At 41.4% G+C, this 26,397-nt stretch overlaps 1 protein-coding gene across 3 annotated transcripts in view; it reads right to left on the minus strand.

Moving 5' to 3' along the window:
- The window catches only part of slc8a2b (solute carrier family 8 member 2b), a 212,269-nt gene that overhangs the window by 154,419 nt on the left and 31,453 nt on the right, over positions 1–26,397 (minus strand). The window contains exon 2 of one of the 3 annotated variants that reach the window (XM_086262441.1): positions 10,774–10,864. The exons of the other annotated variants lie outside the window; for them this stretch is intronic. The gene's annotated coding sequence lies outside the window, so the exon portion shown is untranslated. The remainder of the gene's footprint in view (positions 1–10,773; positions 10,865–26,397) is intronic. 3 annotated transcript variants of the gene reach the window in all.

Raw genomic sequence — 26,397 nt, forward strand, 5'->3', positions numbered from 1 at the left:
GCCAAACACACATACACAAACACACCCACACACACACACACACACACACACACACACACTTCTAGGACAAATAATAATGCCATGGAGTGCAAAAGTAAACAAAAGAGGCAGGTATAAACCTATATAAGGACACAAACTACACACACAAAACACACACTTCCTGTCACAGGGCAGATAAAATAGCTGGAGCGCCGCAGTAAACAAACATTGTAGCATCCCGGGCAATAACAGAGCCGCGTTTCAGCAATCGATAAAGAGAAGCATGGCTGACACCTTCACGAATATGAGATGCTGGTTCACAGGCCACTTCAAGCAGCTAACACAGATTCTTTCTGCTGCTCTCTAAAGAAACCACCATCATGTTTGTGCAACAATCCCAATGTAACACACTAAGAACCAAAAATGCAGGAATTTAGCTGCAGAAGCAATGGCTCCAGGATTTACAGCCCTATTCCAGAGAAGGTAAACTGATTGGTGCTGAAAACTAGATGTATGTTAGATTTTCTACACATTCCATAACTTTCACTTTGCCATATTTGTTCTGGTTTGCCCATGAGCCATGTTAATCTTTTTTGGAAACACATTTTTTATCCACTTCCTGTGTCCTGGAACTTTGTTTGATCTTTGCAGCACCGATGTTTTACAAAAAGACTTCCAAAAAGTTAAGCCTTTCAATTCAGTTTTATTTCATTAGCTGGGCCCACGTCCTCATTTTAGATTTGCTAATATTTTTAGGAGATAAAGGCGAATCGCTTAAAACAACACATCTCCCCTCTCATGTTCTGAATTCCCCTTTCTTAAAAACCCAGAGAGATTATAGTTGCCCTACATTGAAGAACACCAAACCCTCTTCCTATTTTATTGCTTATTTTCATCAACAATTCTGCTAATCTTGTGTGTGTGTGTCCACCCTAGGGGAGCTGGTGTACCACCTTCTCCCGCTAGTTGGAAGCAACTTTTACACACATTTCTACACTCCTCTCTTTTTTTTTCTTTTCTTGTTTTTGTTCCCAATTTTCAACATTTTTAACCCCATTTTTCACTGTTTTTACACACACATCAACTTTTTCCACACAACCATTCTCTTTCATCTCATAACATACTTGTACTCGCATTTCTTACCATACAGTCAAATATTGAGTTTTATCTCTGGCCACTGGGTGAAACGTCCGCTGCTACTGGATCTAGATCCCATATTTACATTCAGAGCGTCCCCTGCAATGGCCTTCTTCCCTTCTCGGCAAAAAAGTGCTAATATACCGTCACTCCGCACACTGTATTGTGCAGACGTGATTATCAACAGTGGACTTGAACCACCGTTCCCTGTGATGGACCGGTGTTTTTGCAATTACTTTCTAGCAGACGATTGCTTTTCTTTGCACAACACCAGAACCGAACACAAGCCTGGGGACTCGAACCCCAGGATTCTCCTCCCAGAGACTCGAACTCAGCAAGCACTTCACGACTCGGCAAGACAAAAAACTCCTCATGACTGTATACAAAGTTAGCTACAACTCACCCATCTGCAGGAGTTCCCTCAAAGTTGATGGTCTCGGTGGTGACTGAAACACACGGTTCTGTGACTCCTCCAATTCCTTCGCTTCAAAAGCTGGTAGGACCATCCCATCCTCATCGCCATTTTGTTGTGGAAGTTTTCCATTTAAATAAAGCCTGCAGACGAGCGGTAGCTAACATTCTTTAATCAAAACACACAAAGAACAGACAACCAAGCTTGATGAAGTCCCTGCATGACCACGGGACAGACAGTCAGTAGAGTCTCCCTGAGCCTAGTATGGCTCTCAGTTAATCAAGACATGAGCTGCGGTTTGGGGAAGGCCTCAATGGGGACTGGTGGCAGCTCCCGGGCCTGGCAGATCCTCATGTACTAATAAAAAGTGAAGAAGTTTGCAGGGGGGGCTATACATAATACCCAGAAGGTGCGTGTTTGGAAGTGTGGTCACACTCCTGAAATCCAGATAATTTATCTCCAGTTTTTTACTGCCAACAGTCACCTCAAGGTGCTGTATACTGTATGGAAAAGACAGCAATTAAATTATTTTTTGGTAGAATTAATTCAACAGTCATGGATGGATTTGGTTGAAAAAAAAAAAATGGGACCAGAGGTCAGTCCACCAAGAAAGGGAATTTAATCAGATCTGGATTCATGAATGTTGGATGGATTCTTTACTGTAGTGAGATCAGAGAAAACTGGACCTTATGCTTCAGATTTTTACATCTTCACAAATTCATCTCAAACTCATCACAAAAATGACACAAACTAATCCAGTCAGGGACTAAATTCACCCTGCTGCTGAAATTATTACTATGAAACGTCTCTGGAGTCACTCGCAGGCAGATCGGCCTTGTTGTTTACAACCTAAACGAGCTAATTTGTAATTACAGTTTGTGCCTTCCTTTCTTTTCTAAAGTGAAAAATGTTGTTTTTCTACCAGCAGGAAACTTCAGTTCAACAATTCAACAGCGTCTCATTCTACAAACATTTTTCTCTCTACTGAACCAGTCACAGCACACATGTCACATTACAGCAGACCGGATATTAAAATGTCAGACGAATTATTTCAGCATGATGCCCACATTTGTGTCTGCTTCACCTTCTGTCACTGGGTTATTCTTTGCAGAAGACAAAAGAAGAAGAGGTAAAGAGCAGATAACAGGTTCAACTCGGAACTCTAATGGTTGGTGAATATTATCACTCTGGGATTTTGGCTCATTAGAACATATTGCTACTCTTGTCATTCAGAAACCTATTAGCACCAAACCTACAGGTCCAGACTCACACTGCTGTTAAACAAACAGTAATGAGTACACTGAAGTAGAGCTGGTTGGATGGCTGTATACCTGATGTGATGGAGAGAGACAGCAGATTTTAGTCTAAGGGAGACTGATGTTTTCTCCATCACTGTCTTCTTAGAAGTTCCTAATTAAAGGGGTTGTTGGACTACTTTTAAGGGATATACCAAATTAAGAATAATTACCGAGACATTTCTGATTCAATAACAATCTTAAGGCAAAAAGAAAAGACCAGAATTCAAGATGACAAGTAATCCCTTTAACAGCATGTGTTGATCAGTGGGTGGTGGGGAGGTCTGGAAAGTCGCAGCAGGCACCAGACAAGAAATACTGTGATGAAAGAGGCTGAAGGACAGAGAATCATTCCCAGTTTGTAAGGATGTGAGAACATCTGTGGACAGTCAGAGCCCAGATTGCAATTTAAATGTTAACGGATTCAAAGTAAAGCAGGCAAAGTGATAATTACAAGTGAAAGGGGAAGCTACTTTCAGCAGCTCCCTTATTTACAAAGGTCATCACAGCAGATAGCGCCACATGTTTTTTAACACCAGAGATTGAACCAGAGTTGTTTAGGTAAGCCACTACACTATGGAAGTGCTAATTCTGATTACTTTTAATAGGTTATTTTGCTTTGTTTAATTGGAGTCTTCTCACATGTGCACACACTTCCTGCTTTTTTTTTTTTTAAATTTTACACTCCTTTCATGTTGCAAAGTACATATGGCAGATATATGATCTTGCAAATAGAAAAGCTGCTATTATGTGAAAACAAAGCTTCTCCAGACATCACCTGATAGGTGCAAGTGAGAACACAAGTGTTCAGCATTAGCTTGTTTGTAACCTCCCAGCTCACGAGCACCAAGCCAGTCAGATTACAGCAATGTGTACAAAGCACTGTTGGCTGCTTGATGCACTCACCGCTCGCAAAATATATCCTTAATGTCGAGGGTTTCACTTCCTGGTTAAATGAATGTTGGAATAACTTTGCATCACTGCGGACATAAAGTTATGTTACACTAGGGCTGGTGCTTTGATCTTTACTGATTGGTTTAGGCAAATCAAATCCTCGCTGTCAGAAATTGGTAAGAATCTCACATTAGATCGAAATGGAGTGCCGTGCGTTATTAATTGTGATTTTGGGCTAATCACCACAAATATAATTAAATGAAAAAGCTACTTAAGGGGTGACAATGGAGAGATAATCCACAGTATGTAGATAAAAAGTAATTTAAAAAAAAATCACTTTGAACGGTCAGTGAACCCAGAAAACGCAATGTATAAAAATTAGTCTATAAACTAGTTACTACATCCTCACACATGGTAAACAGGAGGATATTAGCTTGCGATGACAGCTTCATAGCTAATGGGCTCCCATGTCTTCACATAAACATCATTATTCTTATAAATCTGGCTTGTTGTCAGGGTTAGGTCACTGGCAGCCAGACGATACTCTGGGTACTTGATCTATTTGTGTGCATGTTCGCCTCATTACTCAGAGTGTGAAGAGCAAATCTTTGGTTTTCGCAAATGATCTGTTACCTGTGCTGCTGCAGTTCCCTAACGAAGAGCTTTCCAGATTAAGGGCCAGACCTGAAATCTCAACAGGCTGAAACGGTGCACAGAGCTGCTCACAGCAGAGCTCGCTCAACAAGGAAGGTCAGGAGTGATGGAAGGATGAAAAAGATCAAATTGTTAATATAAATTGAGACTTTCATTTCATTTACATTAGTGGAAATAATGTTTTATTTTCATTGCTGATGCTGCCCATTCAATGCTGAGGTTAATAATTACAGAAACACAAGTTTAATGTGAGTCTTAATGAGAAGCAGGGTCGTATCGTATCACATTGTTTTGCCTTTATGCCGGTTCCAAACAGCTGACAGCGTCCCGCTGATGTCAATTATACAACCAAACCAGAGCAGTCAAATACCAGCTCGCTGCAGCATGCAACAACATTTTCCCATTTGAAGAGAACATATTCATTTAGTGGTTATGAGGCCATTTTCACAACCAACTACACTCAACAAAAATATAAACGCAACACCTTTGTTACTGCTCCCATTCCCCATGGGATGGACGTAGAGACCTAAAATTCATTCCAGATACACAATATAACCATCCCTCCCAAACAGTGGTCACAAATCAGTCCAAATGTGTGGTAGTGGGCACATCTGCCATATTGAGATAATCCATCCCACCTCACAGGTGTGCTACATCAGGATGCTGATCTGACATCATGAGTAGTGCACAGGTGTACCTCAGACTGCCCACAACAAAAGGCCACCCTGGAATGTGCAGTTTTGTCTCACAGCAAAATGCCACAAGCAATGAGGGAGCGTGCAATTGGCATGCTGACAGCAGGAATGTCAACCAGATCTGTCGCCCGTGCATTGAATGTTCATTTCTCAACCATAAGCCGTCTCCACAGGCGTTTCAGAGAATATGGCAGCACATCCAACCGGCCTCACAACCGCAGACCTCGTGTAACCACACCAGCCCAGGACCTCCACATCCAGCAGGTTCACCTCCAAGATCGTCTGAGACCAGCCACCCAGACAGCTGCTGGAACAATTGGTTTGCACAACCAAACAGTTTCTGCACAAACTGTCAGAAACCGTCTCAGGGACGCTCAACTGCATGCCCGTCGTCCTCATCGGGGTCTTGACCTGACTCCAGCTCGTCGCCGTAACAGACTTGTGTGGGCAAATGCTCACATTCGATGGCGTCTGGCACGTTGGAGAGGTGTGCGCTTCACGGATGAATCATGGTTCACATTGTTCAGGGCAGATGGCAGCTGAGAATGTCCCAGTTCTTGCATGGCCAGCATACTCACCGGACATGTCACCCATTGAGCATGTTCGGGATGTGCTTGACCGGCGTATACGACAGCGTGTACCAGTTCCCACGAATATCCAACAACCTCGCACAGCCATTGAACTGGAGTGGACCAACATTCCACAGGCCACAATTGACAATCTGATAGACTCCATGCGACGATGTGTTGCACTGCATGAGGCAAATGGTGGTCACACCAGATACTGACCGGTTCTGGGTCCCCAGACCCCCAATAGCGCAAAAAACTGCACATTCCAGGGTGGCCTTTTGTTGTGGGCAGTCTGAGGTACACCTGTGCACTACTCATGATGTCAGATCAGCATCCTGATGTGGGACACCTGTGAGGTGGGATGGATTATCTCAATATAGCAGATGTGCCCACTACCACACATTTGGACTGATTTGTGACCACTGTTTGGGAGGGATGGTTATATTGTGTATCTGGAATGAATTTTAGGTCTCTACGTCCATCCCATGGGGAAAGGGAGCAGTAACAAAGGTGTTGCGTTTATATTTTTGTTGAGTGTACCTCACATTACCGTCTTATGGCACCAGAAATTTTTATTCCCTGCATACAGAGTGAAATCTCTGAAAAAGATTCAAACTGAAGAATGACGACTGACTCTGTGAAGGTTAGTTATGCTGATTCTAACAGCAGAGGACCCTCCCGACCTCCTCACTGTGTTTTCTTTCACCTTTACACTGCAGAGCGGTCATGCTTTTTCTTTATTCCTGTCAAGTTTAGCCCCTTACATAGGTGGATGGTCATATTACACATGGCCAAACAATGAGATCAGCAGATGTGAAAGTAATTTCTGACATAAGAGTTTTGACTTCCAAAGGCTCTAAATTCTCTGGTTCTGATATTTTCTTCTACTCTTTGTCATCTCAAATGTTGGTCAGGATTTCACTGAAATATTGTATGTAAAACATGGACCCACTGTGATGTCATCCATTGGTTACCTACTTAAAAAACTGCCCCCTGCTGTCTATTAGAAAGAAAGCAAATTTGAGGCTCTGAGAATGAAGCCACACCCACCACCAGCTTATCCCTTTGCGAGTGGTCGCTAATTAGAAAAAGTATGTTTTAAAGGGAGAAGCGCTATAGTACAAGGTTCAGAATGAGGTGAATAAGGGATATTTTTGAACTGTGACGTATGCAAAGCTATTGGAGTGTAAGACTAAAGAAAATGGAGCTGGAAATGAGCTTATCAGGGCCACTAAAAGGTCTAATGAATGAGATAATATTGACAGGCCTTCATTAATTTTGTCATAGTTACAGGTCCGTCAGACGCTGCTCTGACGTCAGAAACAGGCTGCTTTACCAGACTGACTTCTTCCCAACTTCTTAGTTGTATATCTGATATACAGAAAAGGTTTAACAGAATCTAAAAAATACAAAAGGACCTTTTCTGCTCCCCGTATTTGTAATCAAAAGATTAGAGGTAAAATCTAATTTTAAAACACAAAGAAAAAAACAAAGAAGTTTAGAGGCAAGTGAAATATGACCATCTGCTTCATCCCATCATCGGCTGAAAGCCTATAGACACATTTTGGCACGATGACTGAATTACATTTGGATAAATCCAATTAGCTCCAACAGTGCTGTCATGGATTCTCTCTGATGTTTGGTGTCCCAAAAAACTCTGGAGACAAGGGGTACTTAGAGATGAATAAAATGCAAGTGAGCACAGAAACGGAAATATTCCCGATTTGTCTTCATACAGTCACACGGCAGATTTGAGTAGCATTTAAGGGGATGAAAGGGGGCAGATTCACACTGATAGTTCAACATCGTCATATTTGTTCATACATTTATAAAAAGGCAACTTAAAGCAGACGGTGCAGGGCGAAGTCACACACATATTTCACTTCAATGTCTATAGAGTAATGAGTCCACATCTACAGAGGTCAGTAATAGCTATTTCATGATCATTTTCCAACTTGGTTATAACATTAGATGAGTCTCAAAGTCATTTTGTTTTAATTTACATGCTTAATACTCTCTGATGGACCACTCAGGGCACGTAGATTTAATTTCAATATCAAATGTGCACAGAAATATCCCCAGGTTGTGTGTGAGTGAGTCACTGGAACATTGCAGGTAAATGTCCTGGGAGAAGGAACAGATAGCTCTATCATGTCAGAAGCACATTTATCATGCTGATAGCAGGCACTTCACCACTCAGCTAGGTACATTTAACACCTCACTGAGGAACATCTTGACTCTAATGTGCTTACACAAGCAGAAACTTGAGGTCCGTTCACAATAAGACACTTCTTAACTCATTATTTTCTCATTTGTCTCTTCCTTCTCTTTGATCCTGATTCCATGTTCTTCTTACTTGACATTCTTTGTCTCTTTCTAGAGGGAACCAATTAATCAACCCTGAAATTACTTCATCAAATCAAAGATGACAGAACAACAATTCTTTATTCTTTAGATTATAAGACTGTGTTGTGACTCTCTCCCTCATCAGTCAAGGTCGCGTCGACCGAAGATTGTTGACTTTTGCCTAACTGGGCGAAGGGACACTTTCTCTCGGCTGAACACGGAACACACACACACACACACACACACACACACCCTCCAAATGCCTTCGAAGCTTATGTCTTCTATGTAGTGAGATGTGCTGATTCATGTGCTGAGGTGTTTTTTTGTCTGTTCTCAAACTGATCTCCCTGTTGGAGCTCAGTCTGGGGGGGAGTTCTTTTTTCTCCTCGTCTTTCCTCAATTTGTGCATTTTCCATTGTTATACCTCTCTGACCTGTCTTCCCCATGTGATGCTGTAATGTGTGTATGGTCGGAAGGGTAAGATGGCGCAGGCAAAGGTCGGCAGCCTTAACCCAACAAATTTCCCTTTATTAGTCCCAAATTTGGGACTAATAAAGGTTATCTTATCTTATGAGGTGTGATTATTTAAAAGAAACTGTTGAACTTTAGCAGATCGCCCCCTCAAGATAATTTTCTTGTGCACCTCTGGTCAGTTTACAGAACACCATTTTGAGAATGCATCATTGAAATGCGTGTCTGTTCTTATGTACTCTCCCACCTGTGAAGCACACTGGATGGCTTGACAAAGTCCCTGGAAGGAAAATCTCTCTCACTTTCTCTTTTGGCAAATTGGCACAAATTAATGTTGGTTTCTCAAAATTTTCTCCCTCAGACACATCACAGTGGAACTCCATACTGCCAGTTTAACCTCTACAGGAATGTTGTGCATGCTCCTAGTTATACTCCTGACCTGACAGTCCACTTTTAGAGCTTCATCCCAAATGTAGGGCTGTAGCCGTGGAGCCAGCTGTTGTGTTCACGACGAGTTGGGAGAAGATCATCTTCAAGAGGAAATCAGCCACTTTTACAGAGTCTCTGAATTTTTTAATTGTTCTTGCAGTCACAATGCATTGTGTCTCAGTTATGCATTACATGTCCTTTTGTGCGTCGCTTCCACGTTTTGCAGAGGCAAAGCATCAAATGTGTTTAATACATGTTTTGCTGTGATACTGGGTTGATTAGGGAATTGGGTGAGATCCATAAAGGGGCAAATAAACTCTGATCTTTTCCTAACCAGGTGCTTAATTCTAAAGCAAGTGAAAGCCGAAATAGAAGAAAGGGGAAAAATATTGAAGCTGTTTGAAAAACACAATACCACAGTCTCCTGGATGATACACTGGGTCCATTATTGCTCAGAGATCAATAGAGCCTGCCATGCCTGGTTTTGGCCAAAGGACATCTAGTGTGTAACTATGAAAACCTAATGCGACAAAGTCCTGTTTGTAGAGGACACTTTCCAAAATGAGAAACACAAGGTGTTGATGCTGGTAGTGTAAGACCTGGATAAGCCTTTTATCTGAAAACTTACACACTGGCAAAGGTTCATTGTTATCTTCCCTGCTGTTGTTGCCTCATGGCACAACAAGAAAATGAGTTTAATAGGTTTTTTACGGACCTTCGCAAGGATGTGTGTTTAATGACTGAATATCTCCACAATGAGTGCTGACACATGCAGCTCATGGACTGACTTTAGCTGAGAATTAACATTGATTTTACAATATTCTGGCTCCAAGCAAGGTGTGTGTGTGCCTGCTGGTGCCATTATGGCTATGTTCACACTGCAGGTCTTAATGCTCAATTCTGATTTTTTGATCAAATCCGATTTTTTGTCTGCTTGTTCACACTACAAATAAAATGCGACAGCAAAAGCGTTCAGTGTGAACGCTCAAAGCAGCCCGCATGCGCAAAAGAAGACGCCACACACAACGGGCTCTGTTTAGACCTAGACCAAACAGTATTGTTTGACAGATGGCCGTTAATATAAAGACTTTGGACTTTACGTTTCCCAAATTTTGCTTTAAGTTATTTTGTTATTGACATAATAATGTAAATAACCTAATAATGATCCTTATTGCTGTTTTAGAGGAGCGGTGCTTCAAAGGATAGTTGCAGATTTCTGTCAGAATCTGCAGATTATACAGTACAAATAAAATGTTCACGTTGTCTTCCCAACAGCTTCATTAACATCTACACTGGATGGCCAGGAAGCGTTCACGATGTCTTCTTGGGCGCTGATAATTAGCGTCTGTCTTGTGTCAGTGACGTAAAAGACGGATTTAATGCGACACGACCGTTCAAATAGCAGTCGCTTTCTAAAACATCAGATATGTATCGGATTCAGGACCACATACAAAAGTGACCCAGATCGGGTTTGAAAATATCGGATTTGTGCCGTTCACACTGTCATAGCATGATTGGATATGGGTCGCATAGGGTAAAAAAATTTTTTTAAAAAAAAATCGGATTTGATGCGCTTTCGCCTGCAGTGTGAACGTAGCCTAAGTGATTTAATGAGTCATGGGTGATTTAGCATTTACCAAGTAATGTGTCTGCTTTCTAACCACCATGTTTAAATTCAATTTCAATTGAAAGGGCAAAGAAAAAGCTTGTTTATTTAAAGGTAATATTACCGTTCAGAGTGGTATACTGTCTGTTAAAAAGTGCTCACACACACACACACACACACACACACACACACACACACACACACACACACACACAGCAGAGTCTGACAGTGAGGTAATAGGTTAAGGTGAAGGTTATAAAGCGTGAAGCAGTGACTGAAAAAATACCTCTGGCGTGGTTTTTCAGTGTGTTCTCTTTTATCGCCCTCCCAGGATTGTCATGGAAAACTGCACCACACTGCAGGCAAGATGGAGGTAGCTCCAGAGTGAAGGAATTGATTTCAGTTGAAAGTGATTGTTGCAGCATGTTGGAAAAAGATGGAAAAAAAAGCTCAGAAAATCTGCCTCAAGTGGAGCCCACAAATTCAGTTTCATATATGCAATCACTACCCAAGGCAAAGCAGCCATTTATGACAATGATAGGTGTTCTCATTTTGAATTGCAGCTGTTAACCTGAATGACAATGCTGCGTCATCTCTGGGCCCCTCCAGGCTTGATTGATTGGTTCGCTTTATTGTTATTGTAAAGCAGGGAAGCAAAACAATGGAATTACCTATTTAATCTGGCTATTACTGCTTTCCCAGTAGAGGCTGAAAATTGCAGGAAAACCACCAATAATAAGAGAATTGATGGACCTGTTCTTGTTACATCCTCTCAGCTCTGACCACCTCCACTGACCAATGGCAGCAGCCTTTTCCTTTTTTTAATGAATGCATTATTTAGGCCTTCATGCTTAAACAGATGGTAGGCAAGAGATCAAAAGGTTCAAGACTCAAAGTGAGAAATGGGAAAGTATGCTGTCAACTATCATGATGCATACCAAAATAATAATGCAGGAACAACTATATGCATGTGTCAAAGAAAAACCGACGGGTATATATCAGGATAAATGATTTTAAAGGCCTGTGCGAGACACTGATGAGGAGTGGTAAAACAGAAGAACAAGTGAAATGCATTTTCCAAGTGCAGGCAGAAAAATAAAAAAGGTGCTCTAGGGAAATGGCATGTAATATTAGAGGAAGAGGATGAGAAAACACCACGGCTGTGGAAATAAATTAAATGAAATTTGTTGAGCACTGGTGTGAAAAAGAGAAAACAACACAATAAACTGTGAGAGGAAGAGATTCATTCTGAGGAGCGGGGAGAAAACACTGCAGAGTTGGCCTTTCACAATGCAGTACAGATGTGCTGTCTGCTCATGCTCCAGCACCATGCATGTCATTTCTTATTCCGCTAACAAGGATACAATTTCTTGCATTACAAGAAATTGTAGAGGCTAGAAAACTAGCCTCTAACAATTACCAGTTAACTACATCTTAAAAATTAAATAAATCAGTAAAGTAAAAACAAACAAACAAAACACTGCAAATAACTTTAATCATCAAATACAAAACCAGGCTACCCTGATTTCCTCACAACCAATCTGAGTCTGTAAAGCTTTATGTAAATTAGGTAAAAAGAAGATGAATCCTACACTGTTTTCTATAACTTGCATAGTCGACAGAAACAAACAGTTTAGCATTTAAGGTAAAGTGGATCTCTGTTAACTAGTCATTAAAGCTGTTTTCTTACTATAATGTTTGGTGATAAGAGATTAAAACACAAAGTATCAAATTGTGCGCAAATAACTATGACTGTGCTGCGGTGTGCACAGGGTATATGGATTGTGTTCAGCTATTTGTAAATGGGTCTTTATGTATACATATACCCATGTACAGGTGTGTGCAGTATATATGTAGGTGTTTTTGTTGTTTTTAGTCTCTGTGGTTCCAAGTTTTGGTTTTCAGTAGTTTATAGAGTTTAGTTTCCCTTTTTGAACCTTATGTTTTGTCTTTTTTGGATCATTCGCCATCAGTCAATACATGGCTTGCTCTCAGTCCACCTTTAACAGCACGCAGTCTGCAACATCCACAGACCCATGAATAATAAAATAAAAATAAACACACTGACTCTGTCTAGTCATGTAGGCTTCTGTTCTCATGTAGTTTGGAAACCCTAATCCTAATGTGGAAGTTTAAGTTCTCATTAATTTGTTTTTCAATTAGTGAAAAATGCCGCCATCACTTTCCAAAAGTCACATTGAGAAGCTGTGTCAACTGGCTCATTTCTACAAAAAACAAACAAAAAAAAAAAAAACGACAATTTGCAATGACATAAAACAGCCTCTCAGTCATCTTAGACAATCTGACCATCAGTTTGGTGTCAGCTACAATTCATATTACCAGAACTTCTAATAACAGGTAATGAAAAATGCTTTAAAACTACACTGATAAAAATAAAACTGAAAGTTCTGAAGGATATAAGAGATCATTCTGAAACATTAAGAGCTGAATGTGAGCACAAATTCAGAAAGTTTTCTTATTATCCTTTTTCCTCTCAAACCAACACCCTTCACCACCTGTCCAGGACCTGTTTTTTAATCCTTCCTTACTTCCTCCATTCACCTGAGAGAAACACTCTGTGTGTGTGTGTGTGTGTGTGTGTGTGTGTGTGTGTGTGTGTGTGTGTGTGTGCACGCAAGGGGTCAGGTAGGTTTGTATAATCCAGGTGGTCTCTCAGCTGGTGCTGTGTTCATCAGGATGTTGTAGCTCCATGCACCGCCCACCCTCACACTTACGGGTCACCACACACACACACACATCCAGACAGAAAAACACACCCACACAACTCTGGCAGGAAGAACACCCCGCCACCACCACACACACAAACACACACGAAACATCCTTCCTCAGCTGATTTTTCATGTATTCAAACTTCCCTCACATAATCAGCATTTTAATTTTTGCCTCAAAGCCTTTAATATTATGCGAGAGGCTTCTGTATATAATTAGTGTAGCGGCTGAATTAAAATTTTTTAGTATGTTTAATGAAGAAAAAAAACAGTAAAATATAACAACCAATAGGAACAAAACATTCTTCCTCCTCAGAGCTGGAGCATCCCTGTTTATTATTTTCATTTCTCACTGGTTACTAAATGACTCTGCATTATTTTGAAGATAAAGTAATTGCAGTATGAATAATACATCTATTTACTCTCCTTTTCTCCTTGTTTGTGATTTCTCTGTATATGTGCATGCACTAGAGGTTTTTAGGTTGTATGACGATCACACTGGCCCTGGGCTGCTCACATGGATGTGTCTCTGTCGCCGCTGTTTGTGCAACAGTAGCAGCAATAGGTGGTTATCATTCTTGCATTCAATGTTATGCTTCAGTTGCAGTAGCGTAATCATGAACACTGCTGGAGTGCCCCTGAGCTAAAACATGCTATTGTAGAAGAAGCTACAGCACTACAATAGCCAATGAAGATGAGGAAGGAGAAAAAGATAAAGCTAATAATGGGAATGGAAAATGGAAATGCGTGCATGCATGAAGACCTGCATCTGCTCAGGTGCAGGAGCAGCACTGAACATATGAGGTTGTTGCAAGTCAGAATGAACAGATATGCTAATGCAGGTTTTAATATGAGTACAATGAGAGCAGATGTTTAATATTTTACATAGATTTTAAAAGTGTAATGACTAACTTTTAAAAACAATAAAGGTCCAAACACTTTTGTCTGTGAGATGTGAGAGTACAAATAGCGACAGCCTAGCTCAGGCACCTGACTGCAGCGATCCCAGATGATGCCTCAGTCATTACAATGAAATTTGGTCACCAGCTGCATCCACAGAAGGTTGACATTTTTTGCCTAAAGACCATTTTTATTAGTATGTGGGCGGCTGTTTGATGTCCCACTGGTGGCACAGAAACAGCAAACAGATATTGTTTTATTGATTTTATCCAACTTCACATGAAGCCAAAGCATTAAGCCACGAGACTCAACGCAAAGCACTGCTGATAGCTGTTCATGGGGGACACGCTCAGGTGGCTTGAACAATGGTAGCCACGTCAGAGAGCCGAAATACTGACGCAACAATCTGGCAACATTGTTGCAAAGCTGCTAAGTTGTTGCTAGTTTGTTGCTGACAAGGAGCTGTACTGAAAGATGACAATATGAGGTTTCAGTGAGCTCGACGGTAGAGTGAGATAGGTCTGCAACCATTCGTAAAGCTGCCTCACCATATCGAGTTAGAAAAGCAGATTTTATTAAAGTATAAACTCACACAAGCATTAAGGCCTTTATCCACCAGACACGTAAAAATTGTATAATTATTTCGTGCATTAAAAATATTTTTTGGACTCATCTGTTCTCAGTATAGCTGTTGTCAGCATTTTGTTTTCAAACCAACGTCAGTTTTTTAGATGAATAAACAGATCTGACCAATGGGATTACTGCATTTGGCAACAAGTGCATTCGAAGCTCAAAATGCGCACTAGTAATGAATAATTATAAGGAAACAGTCAAATATTGTTATTTTACCTCAGACACACAGCTGCACTGCTCTGTGACCATCGGCTCTCTGAAATGATTTTTCTGCCTCCTCAGATGTGGTCCCAGTGAGAGCTGCCACACATTTCCAGAAATATGTACGAAAGTGTTCATGATGCAACTTCAGCTCCAGGTTCAAACCATGAAATTTTCCCTGCTGCTGCCTTGTCTTGAGAACTGGACCGATCCAGAATTCAGTTTCTTCCTTTCCTTGTTTAGACACATTGGGGGCAGCTCATCAGGGCTTTATGTCAAGTTGGGGGGGGGGGGTACGAAAAATTCAGAACTTCTTGTTGATTTCTCGCAGTGCATTCGCTGTATAATGGCACTTACAGTCAGCTCTAGTTTCCTCCAACTGGTAATCAAATCAAACACTGAGGTAGCAGCCCTGCATGCAACTTTAAACTTAAGAAAGTCATTTTAAATCTTAACCAGCAGTTCAAAGATTTTGTTGCTTGTCAGGACTGCTCATAAGACCAGCAGAGTGAGCAACCCGGGGGTTCTGCGAATCACTGCCACAAATAAATCAGTTGGAAATCAAACGTCCATCCTTTTACCTCAGGCTACGCTGACTCAGCTGGGATTAACTGTCACACTGACTGGCCTGATTAGAGCTCAGTGATTCATATCAGTGATTCATGCTCCCTAATGTGGTGCCAATGAAGGGAGACAAAGCATCAGCAGGCTGTGTTGTAGCAGTGAACAACAGAGACTGCATCTGTTTGTTGTCTCTGCTATTAACATGCAGAGTTCTCTCAGTGTCCTCAGCCTGAGTGGCATTAGTGAGACACTTCTCAGTGTCGTCTCAGCAACAACACCGGCAAGGATGTTGCATGATGCAACTCATGTCTCCAGTGTTACACAGCCTGAGCCAGCACACACAGCATGGTGATCTTACGATATTATCCAGATGCAGCCCAAACACTTTTTTGAAAGAGTGAAAGATCCTCTACAGCAGAGCCGTAAAAGAAAAACATGTTGACTGTTTAAGGCACAGCTGAACCGATTGCACTGATTCTGATAAGCATGCCTGCTACGTTGTTACAGAAAGAGGTTCAAGTCTACCCAGTTTGTGGTATTTCATTTAAAAACATGCATGGGTGGCAATTCTGCGAGCACTTCAGAAGAGCTTGAATAGATAAAAGAGATGCTGCTGTGCACTGAGATACTAAAAACAAACAGCATTCAGAAAGGAGAGCAGCCTCCACTTTAAAATGCTCTCATGCTTTCCTACAGAAAACCTTTAAAAAAAAAATCATAAGTATTTGAAAAGTGTGTTACCAAGGCTCTTAAACCTGTGATTGAAACATAATTAGGGCAAGCAACCTACGCACTGCAGCCCACACCGGACTTCATCAAAGACCAGAGAGCAGTGACTCAGTAACAACCCTGAGAAGAGCTTCTTTGAAAGTGTCTCTGCAAACTTAAAAAAAGTGTTTCCTTACTGCCTCCTGCAGCGAGCACAGGCAGAGACGGTGCAGAAGGAGAGCCGCCTGGAAGGACGTGTGGAGTTCATACAGAAGCTGTGGACAGTGAAGAAGCTCCGCCTGGCACTTGTTGATCCGTTGTGAGGACGTTCACAGTAACTCTGTGTTCCAGTTTCATGCTGAACCGGTTTCAGTCTGAATATTTACAAAATTAACAAATGTTTCACACCACAAAAACTGGACAAAATTGAAAACTGGAACAGAGCTTAATTTAATACTGTGAGCAGCTGATGAGGAGCAGAGCTTTAGAGTCGTGAGTACTCTGCACTTTGGTGTGGGTGGTGGAGCTGCCCAGCCACATTTGAGTTTAACATTTGAAAATTAATTTCGACAGCTTCTCATTGACAGGTGGCCGCTGTACCTCTACTGTTATTCATTCAGGACCACCGTGGTGAAAAGAGCTGTGCAATAATCGTCTGCAGTAACTTATATTTGGCTGATGGAGAGCAGCACAGAACAGACAGACGCAGCATGAAAAGGACGGTCTGAGGTGGAGGTGGTTTGTAAAGCAACGTGCAGATGTGCAACTGTAGGCGGACTAAAGTGGCTTTAAAAGCATGCCATACTTTAGACTGGCCATAGAAGGGTGTCTGTGCTTTGAGGGATCAGCTGATGTGAGTTGGGATTAAGATCAGCTGATCTGCTGGGATGGTGACTGAATGTGACTAACACTCTGCTCCATCTTTGAGAAACGAGTATAAGGAAGCAGGCTAACACATTTCCAAACATTCACATAATGTGGACCTGAAAACATCTGGGAGTGCCTCTTTAACAGCTTCCAAATTAAAACAATAAAACTCTAATAAACTCCATTTAAAAACAAACAGTCCCTGCCAGACAGATGGTCGCCGCTTTGATGTATGAGTCGAATTCAATTTCCCAATTACACACACACACACACACACACACACACACACACACACACACACACACGGATGTCAGCTACTGTCTTTGCCATCAGGCAGCGGGATTAAAGAGTGAATTTAAAAGCTCAATAAGTGATCCATGTTAATTATTTGGACTTGCCCAGTGAACGTCTTTGTTGCAGATGTTTTCCATATTTGTATCTCCGTGCATGTTCATGGGTTGTAATAATTATATTGCGGGACCACAAAACTGTTTAGCCAGCATCATCTTTAAAGACAATCTTTAAATGTTTAAGGTTAGTCTATGGTTAATGGTGACGATGTGGCTGTGTCTTTAGAAATTACATTCAAGTCACTTAAATGTCATGTGAAATAATGGGAAAATGTCTGTCTGTGTTCCTGTTGTTCTCTAACAAGCAGCCAGCTGCTTGTCCCGGTCTTTCACAACAGTCTCCCAGCAGCTAATGAGACACTCCCAGCAACACCTGCAGGCGCTCGCAGCATGAGATCGATATCACACACACACCCATGCATGCAATCAGACATATGCACATGTACCTGAACACTGACACCCACACTACATATAAACGTGTTCTTTTTAAAGAAAAGAACATTTCAAATGTTTCACAGCTCCTCACACTTTATTTTGGCCATTCTTTGCTTAGATGACTCAACGGCTTTCTGCTCCTCTCATTTGTTTTGAATGGATACAATGAACTCATTCTGCATCATCTAAATATAAAACAGAAAAGTTTGCAATGACTCATATTCAGAACACTGGTGTTGGTGAATTTCACATAATTAAACATTACAAAATCCTTTATGGTGAGAAGCAATTAAAACAGCACAGGGTTTAGCATAAATGCTATATTTGCCAGGTACTAATACAAAGGTTTAACGGTGGGGTGATAAAAAATAAAGCATGTTCCACAGTTGACGAGCCCGTAATCACAAAGGCGACTGCAGGTGCCAGATCAGCAGAAATAAACATGACATTTGAAGCAAAGAAGAATTACCGCTGCTGCATAAAGCACTTCAATACTCTCTGCTACATGAAACGCAGCTGAGAACAAGACTTGATTTTCGAGAGCATCCTCGAGCTGAAGAATATGTATCAGACAAATGAAATTATTTACTTTTCAAAGCTGGACTGAAATTTAAAAAAAAAAAGCTGTAATCAGACTTGAAATGACATCACTCGTATCTGTTTCAGAGAAAAGATGCAGAATTCTTTCTCCAGAGCAAAGGTGTTACAGATGGTCTGCTGCTGATGAAGCACAGCTGTGCAAGCCAACCAACTTGGCTGCAGTCAGTGAGTAGAGAATCAGAATAAATGGGGTGATAAAATGGATGGATGTGTGGATGGACAGTCACTGCAGAATAAGCGAAGAAGAAGAAGAAAAAGAATCTGTAACCATCAGACCATACAGGTCTGAGTCAGCAGGTAGTCTTATCTCACGTCGCCACACCTCTGGTTCTAAAATAACCTACCATCTCTGCACCTCTGCTCCTGTTGACAGCTGCAGTTAAATCCTTAAGTTTAAGCGATCTCATTTTCATTGTATTCCCCTTCACTAAATAAACCTCCCTTATCTCAGAGACAGCAAAATTAAGCCATGAACCCTCCTCGTGCTCCACAGCAGCCTGCTGGCTCTGATGCAGAGCAAATATAGTTGACAGTACAGTTTCTTTTCAGCCGGGCCCCGAGAACATGATCCAAATCTGCACTTAGAGCTGAATAAGAGAGTGCAGTGCAGACCGGCAAGTAAGTGATGAATGGATGAAGACAGAGTGACAGCTAGGTTGGGAAGAATCAATTAACCTGGATTGGAAGATCCTGGTGGTAAGTAGACAAGTCAATGAAAAAAGGGTTTGTGATGGTCTTTGAATTTCATTAAGAACACTTTCAATCAGAGGGAGAATTAACCGTTTCAGCAATCAGTCCAGAACAGCTGCAGGCTACAAATGGTTTTATCTAACATTTGAAAAACTCTGTGATTCCTGTGAAATGAATACATAAACAGCACAAATATTCAACTTAATCTGGCGTTTGTGAAGGACAGCAAAGATGTTTAAAGGTCTCTGCCAACTAATTTAGAGCAACTACAAAATCATGACTGAGTCTGTTTTCTGCTTCGCTTAATCACTGCAACTGCGTCTACTCAAGCACAACATTTTAAAATGTAAAAAGCTTTATTTAAATATCAATTCTACTCAAAATCCCGTCACATCTATAAATACTAAGCCTTCAAATATCACACCTGTATGGGCTGAGGCGACGTGGTGATAGAAAGACCAGCACTTGGATTGAGACTACCGGTAAATAAAAGCCCCGTGAGTCTGCAAGATATCTGAGGCCATGCTTTCACTATCACTATGAAAAAAGGTGTCTTAGTAGGTTAGATTATAACCATGTGTATGAAACAAACTACAAGAACTATTTTACCCATTTTTAAATGCAAATAGATGTAATTTCATAATAGCAAGTTAGAATTACAATACGTAGCAGGATAACACAGAAGTCAGTAGGGCTGTGCGATATGACGCAATATATTGGATAACAGAATGAAAACATCTATTGTTTCAAATTATACGCTTTTGTTTGTTTCGTGGTGTCGCAAAACTGTTATTTCATCGGGACACAGAGATTACCAGCATGGCCAGTCAAGATGAGGCAGAACCAGGTAGCTCCAAACAGAAGGACCAGTCAAAACAAATCGAGAACCTTATCCCTAAATAAGGGGCTACCTCTACAGCATGGAAATGGTTTGGTTATGGAAAATGCAAATTATGGTGCAAACTGGTCCCCATCTCAGAATCAAACACCGCAAACATCTTCTACCACCTACGCAAGAATCACGTGAAAGAGTATGGAGAGAGTTCAAGGATGAGAAGCAACAAAGAGCCATCAGGTGCTCAAAATAAACCTTAGACTCAAACGTTAGAACAGGCTTTTCCCCGCAGCACGCCGTGTAATAAACACTCACAAAGAAAATAGCGGCCATTACAAACTTATATCTAAAAATATATAGTTTCATGCATCGGCTCCACACGACGCCCAGCTGAAAACACTTCACACAAGTCGAGCTGCCCAAGATTCACAGAATTCCCTGAAAATGCACCGTTTTGTGATATACATCGTTATCAGGATGAGAAATGCCTGATATCGGGCGAGATTTTGGTCATATCACCCTAGAAATCAGGCAGAGACACTGATGTACACTGATGTGTACAGTAGATAATCACTGAATAAGTTGCACATATGACAGCAACACTGACACAGACTGACTATCATAGTAGCGAAAAGTTGATTCCCTATGTTGGCCCTGTGATGCACTGGGTATCAAGGTTTTACCCACCTCTCACCCTGGGACAGCTGTGATAGGCGAAACCTTCCCTCTGCACTTCTAACAGAGTGTGAGTAGCTCCCCTGTGTTCAGTTATATAAACAGTTTCATTAACTGGTAAATATGAAAATCAACATTTTCACACAAAGATTGCCACATATTTAAAGTGGATTAGGGATTCATTAAAAATAGATTTATTTACAATTTCTGTGCAGAAGCTATGCTTTAAAATGGGTGTTTGCTTTTCTACATTGTAGGGTCTGACATGCAAATGAGAGTTATTATTAATGTAATTCCAGCTGTTACATAATGCAAAAACACCCACTGAGCAAATGCATAGAGAGAGGCAGAAGAAGGCCTACAGGCGCTACGTAGTGAAAACAGCCAAAATTGATGGGCAAAAATCGCACGCGCACACACACACACACACACACACACACACACACACACACACACACACACACACACACACACACACACACACACACACACACCGATGAGACCTTTTAGAACAGCACAATGATTCGCTCGAGCTCAGCACAGTCTCACAGGGAGAATCTAGCTCACACAGACACAAACACAGCCGTTATTAATTTAATGAGACGCTATAACACGAGCCAGAGGTTTCCTCCATTCTAGGAAAGAAGGAACAAGTGATGAACCGTTAGTAAATCAGGCTAATGACGGGATTAACACCAACAGATTTAACAATAAGCTCTTGGCTGTACGAGGCGTCTGCTTTTTGGCTTTTAGACCAAAACTTCAGGATTGCAAATGCAGAAAATATTTAAAGCGCTGCTAGGAACAAGTGACAGAAGAGCCAATAACACTGCATAGGAGACGAGGAGAGTCTCTTTTGATCTCCTGCTTAGAAAACTCCTTTAGCACAATGCCAACAAGGACTTTGGGTGTCTGAATTGAACAAGCGGAGCTCTTTTGAGGCCACTGATGAGGTGGCTGAATGAAATTTAATTGCTAAATACAACAAGGTCATTACCAAAATAACGCACATTTTTCTTTGAAACAGATTTTAAAAAAGCTGGAGTAACTGCACATCAATATGGCATTGAATAAACCAACACTGTGATACGATTTCTTCCATTTGTATTTGTCACAAAAGAAAAACATTCAGCAGCAGTCTACACAGAAATGCCCAGAGCTCTCTCTCCCCAGCCACGGATATTCAACTGTTCCTAGGGGAAGAGTTACTGAAAGACATAATCTCTCCAGTGTCCCGGGTTTGCCCTGCCGTCTCCTCCTGATTAGACATGCCTGAAACATCTCACCCGGGAGGAAAGCTGGAGGCAACGCAGAAAGATGCTCAGACGGACTCACATCACTGCAGGGTAGCAGCAGCTCTGCTTCTCCCGAATGACTGAGTGATTCACCCTCTAAGGCTGAGCCCAAACACCCTTTAGAGGAAACTCATCCTGCCGCTCGTATCCATTATCACGTCTTGATGGATGCTCAATCATCCAGCTAAGTAAATCTCCAAAAGTTGATTCCGTTCATCTGGACGTAGCGTTTTCAGTAGGACAAACGTTTGGTCACTCGTCCAGGTGACTTCTTCAGTCTCAGCTGACTGCAGGTTTCCCCAATCCTATAAACAGTACATTTGCATAATGACTGAAACCAGCCCACTGAAGGAACAATGGGCTGGGAGGTCAGTTCCTTAATCTGTTATCACACTAGTTTGTGGCCAAAGATGAAGGTAGAAATCTAAATCCATATTTTCCAACAGGCTCAGCACTCGCGTCACTAAAATAGACTGGTACAAAGTCTGTATCACTTCAGATTCTGCACAACTCTGCTTGTCAATTTTAAACAAGCACCCGAAGTATTGCACTCACAAGCTCACTCGACAGTTCACTATAAAGCCTTTTTTGGCAGCCGCTGATTGGACAGCTACTGTAAGGTCTTCACCTGTGATCCACATCGTGCTGATGGGCCTCTCTGACAGTTGGTGGGTGGTCATGTCGTTTTTCATTTTATGGATCAATCCTCTGTCCAAGGTTTGGCTCCAAAACAGGACCACACCGACCTGAGTCCCAGTCCTGTGTGAAGTAACTGGAGGAGAGTGTTCCCAGTTTTCCTGCTCGTAGTTTTAAATGGGTGACTTTCCCCTGGGAGACAATAACCCCGCCAACATAAGGAAGCAGTTTTGGTTTATACATGTAGATAGACTTAGTTATATTATGGTAGCAAATCATCACAAACATTTTTTTTTCTCAACGTAAGAAAAATTTATTGTAAAATAAAAAATATATGCTTTCAGAGGTATAGTGCTTTATGCCTCTAAACCCACGTATGCAGAATCTGTGAGGTCACGCAAATCAGAAGCATTCTAGTGCCACATAAAAAAACAAAGCTTCTCTCACACACACACACACACACACACACGCTTGTTTGAACCCTCTGTCTATAAATTATGGATGTCTCAGTAGAAACCTGCACGGGCTGGCAGTTTCGAGTTAAGAGGGACCCTGATGAGCACAGAAGCAGAAACGACATCGGCAGGGTGAGCAGACAGGCTTTGAATATGGTTTTACTGATTTCAAACAATTCCAAGCTCCTGGATAAAATGCCCCTTACTTTTTTTCATTACAATTTGTTTTATTTATGACAAAACGTATTACACAAACGTATTTCTCAGAATTTGCTCAGGCAAAAGCTCAGACTGGAGACTTGAGGATGCTCTGAATGCTCCGTATCTCAGGTACACGGCACCGTGACACAGTTGGTCAAACCTTCAGTGTAAGAGGGGCAGGAGGAGTTGGATTAAAGGGGGACTGAACACTAAACTGGCTTGTTCCATACAGAAGATGAACTGATGAGCTGCACAGTGGTGTCATACTCAAACTATTACTTTAAACTGTTTGGTGTCCATCAGGTAGTTTACTTGTTCTCCATTACATCTCAGCTTCTGCTTCAGCATTAAACGATGCATTAAACGGGGAGATCGTGGCTCAAGAGTTGGGCGTTCGTCTTATAATCGGAAGGTTTGGAGTCCTTAGGACCAAGTAAAGCGCTATACAAATACAGACCAAACCTTCCGGCGCCTGCACCCTTTAATCCCTGTGCTCACTTAATTTTAATAAAGGGTAGCTGCATTACTAGAGCTACTCCCAAAGAGAAGTGGGTTTCACTGTTGGCCCACTGCAGTGGTTATTGAGCATATTAATGAGAACATTGTCTGTGTGTCAAAGAAACACACTTAATCTGAAAAGAACTTAATTAATTCCTGTCTTATGTAAAAACACAAGCCTCGGCATTCACTGCATGCGTGATGCTGTTTCATCATGTTTGACCTAATTTACAAACTGTCACTGCTTTAAATGCCAGAGCTATTTAAGGCTGGCATTATTTTTAATCATATTTTAGTTGTTACAAGTCACTGCCCCAGAGTGGCTTGAATCACATCATTAAAATCAGCATCCTAACTGCTATCACAAGGCAGTACTGCAGATCTAACTGAACACGAGCCTGACAGAGGGATGATACCAGAGCAATGTGGATGCATCACAGTGATGTGGAAATTCTTGTTAACACCAAGAAGGAAAATTAAGAATTTTGGTTTATTTTTTCTGTTTCTTGGGGTTCTTCCTAAAAAACCCATTCTCATCCCAGATCTTCAAATCTTGCTGGTCTATTAGATTGAACAGAGATACCCAGTGGATGTACTCTGGTGTCACACCCTGAGACAGATCTGGACTGGGACAAAAAGAATAAATGACATTAAATTAAAAAAATTTAAATCGCCCCTGGCATTTTTTTAGCCAGACAGTCAACCCTGATTGGTCAAAACACTTTCTCTAGACTGAGTGTTTCCTGACTATTTTCATACACAGACCTGCAGACTGGAGGAGCCAGGGATCGAACCACGAACCTTCCGATCAGTTGGTAACCTGCTCTACCTCCTGAGCTACAACCACTACTGGCAAAGATGAGTAAACCGTCACTAGGTTTTTGCATTTGAAACGTTGGCTGTAGTATTGCAGTATTGCAACATGGCATTTGGGTCTTCTGACTGAAACAGGAAAATAGGAAGATAAATAGTGCCATCATTACCAGACCTGGCCTACATCTAGTTGGCATACAGCCTGCCAATGACACCAGTCAGTCAGAATTGCCAGTTTGATGCCGGATCCAGGGAAGACCTGTTTTCTATGGGCCTGGGCCACATACACCAAACCACAATCGGGCCAGATGCAGCATACCATGGCATAAACAGTGGCGTCATTACCAGACCTGGCCGATATCTGGATGACATATTTCTTATCATGCCAGAAGTGAACCAGCAGTGCCGGCTTGGTACCAGATCCGGGCCAGACCTGTTTGCTATGTAGGAAATAACAAGCAAAATTCAGTTAGATGCAGGTCACACCAGCAGTTGAACCCTTACGTCTTTGCACATGTTGAAAAATGAGTGTTTCAGTGGGATACCAAGAGCTCCCAGACAAGCATCTATTTGTCTCACTGTTGCCACAACCTGGAATAGAAGTGGCACTAAAGTGTGTTTGTGAGCTTGAAAACAGCAAGAAACACAACTACAAGCAGGCTGGTCCTGGTCCGCTGGATGATGTGCCAAAAATTCACAACGGTTTCATTAAATTCTGCAACCAAAGGTTTTAACTGGCAACTAGACCCACTGTGGCACTGTGTGACTAAATAAGTAGGTACTTGCTGTCAGAAGGGGCATCTGGTGTATAACATCTACCAAACCCAACATGTGGAGCTTGTACATAAACAAACTTACTGCAGGAAAGAAAATCGATTATTAATTTAAACAGACAAAAGAAAAAGTAATGATCTTAGGAAGGTTTAAAATATTAAAAATTCTCACTTGAGGATTTTTCTTAACCGAGTAGCTTAAATTGTGCAGTTCTACAGGACAGCTTCCAACTGAGAATTCAGAGTGACAGCACTAAGAAAAGAACAGAGCATTGTGCCCACCATGCTGCTTCCTGGGTGAATAAAAAAAGTAAATAAAGTTAAAAATAACGGCTTCAATGAGCTCTGCTTCAGTCCCTGCTCCCCCGGCTGTCAATCACAGAGGTGAAGCTGAAACTGCGGTGAGAGGAGCTGAAGCACTCTGGCGAGTTCCTCCATCACACTTCGTCTCACCTCATCCACATCTTGTTAAAGTTCCTCTCTCACTTTGCCTAACTTTTTACACTTTGCTTCACTTGATATTCCTTGTACAACGAGCACACAAATCTCACTTCATACACTTACAGTTTTTGCAGAGGGCACAGCTGGGATTTAGAAGAACTGAAAGCTCTGAAACAAAAGGACAAGAAGTCACTTTACTCCTTTGCTCTCTGCGTGTCACTTTATCAAACTGACTTTTTGTCCTTTTCTTTTAAAGCTTACAGTTATATCAAACCCCAGCTCGGTTTTTGGCAAAGTGTCTGCAAAATCTGTGTGCAAGTTTGTGTGTGCTGCTTTCACTGGTGAATGTGGAGCTTCAGCTCTGTCCCAGAATAACTTAATGCAGCTTTAAACCTTCCAAGGTCAAAAGAGATATCGCTTAATTATAACTGTTTATACCAACAAGACAACTACTTTTCAAATGATAGAAGAGCTTTTTTCTAACATCATGCTTAATATTTATTGTATCAATTTTGAAAAAGTAAAACTGAAATCTGTTGTCTTGCAACTTTGAAGAACAACTTTCTCCATCACAAATATTATTTTTTCTTGTGAGCTTGCAGACAAGTTTA

This window comes from Aulonocara sp. 'chitande type north' Nkhata Bay, linkage group LG14, assembly GCF_057382095.1.
Source record: "Aulonocara sp. 'chitande type north' Nkhata Bay isolate Kocher_YH1m ecotype deep benthic linkage group LG14, A_spYH_male_GT1.1, whole genome shotgun sequence".
NCBI classification, from domain to species: domain Eukaryota; kingdom Metazoa; phylum Chordata; class Actinopteri; order Cichliformes; family Cichlidae; genus Aulonocara; species Aulonocara sp. 'chitande type north' Nkhata Bay.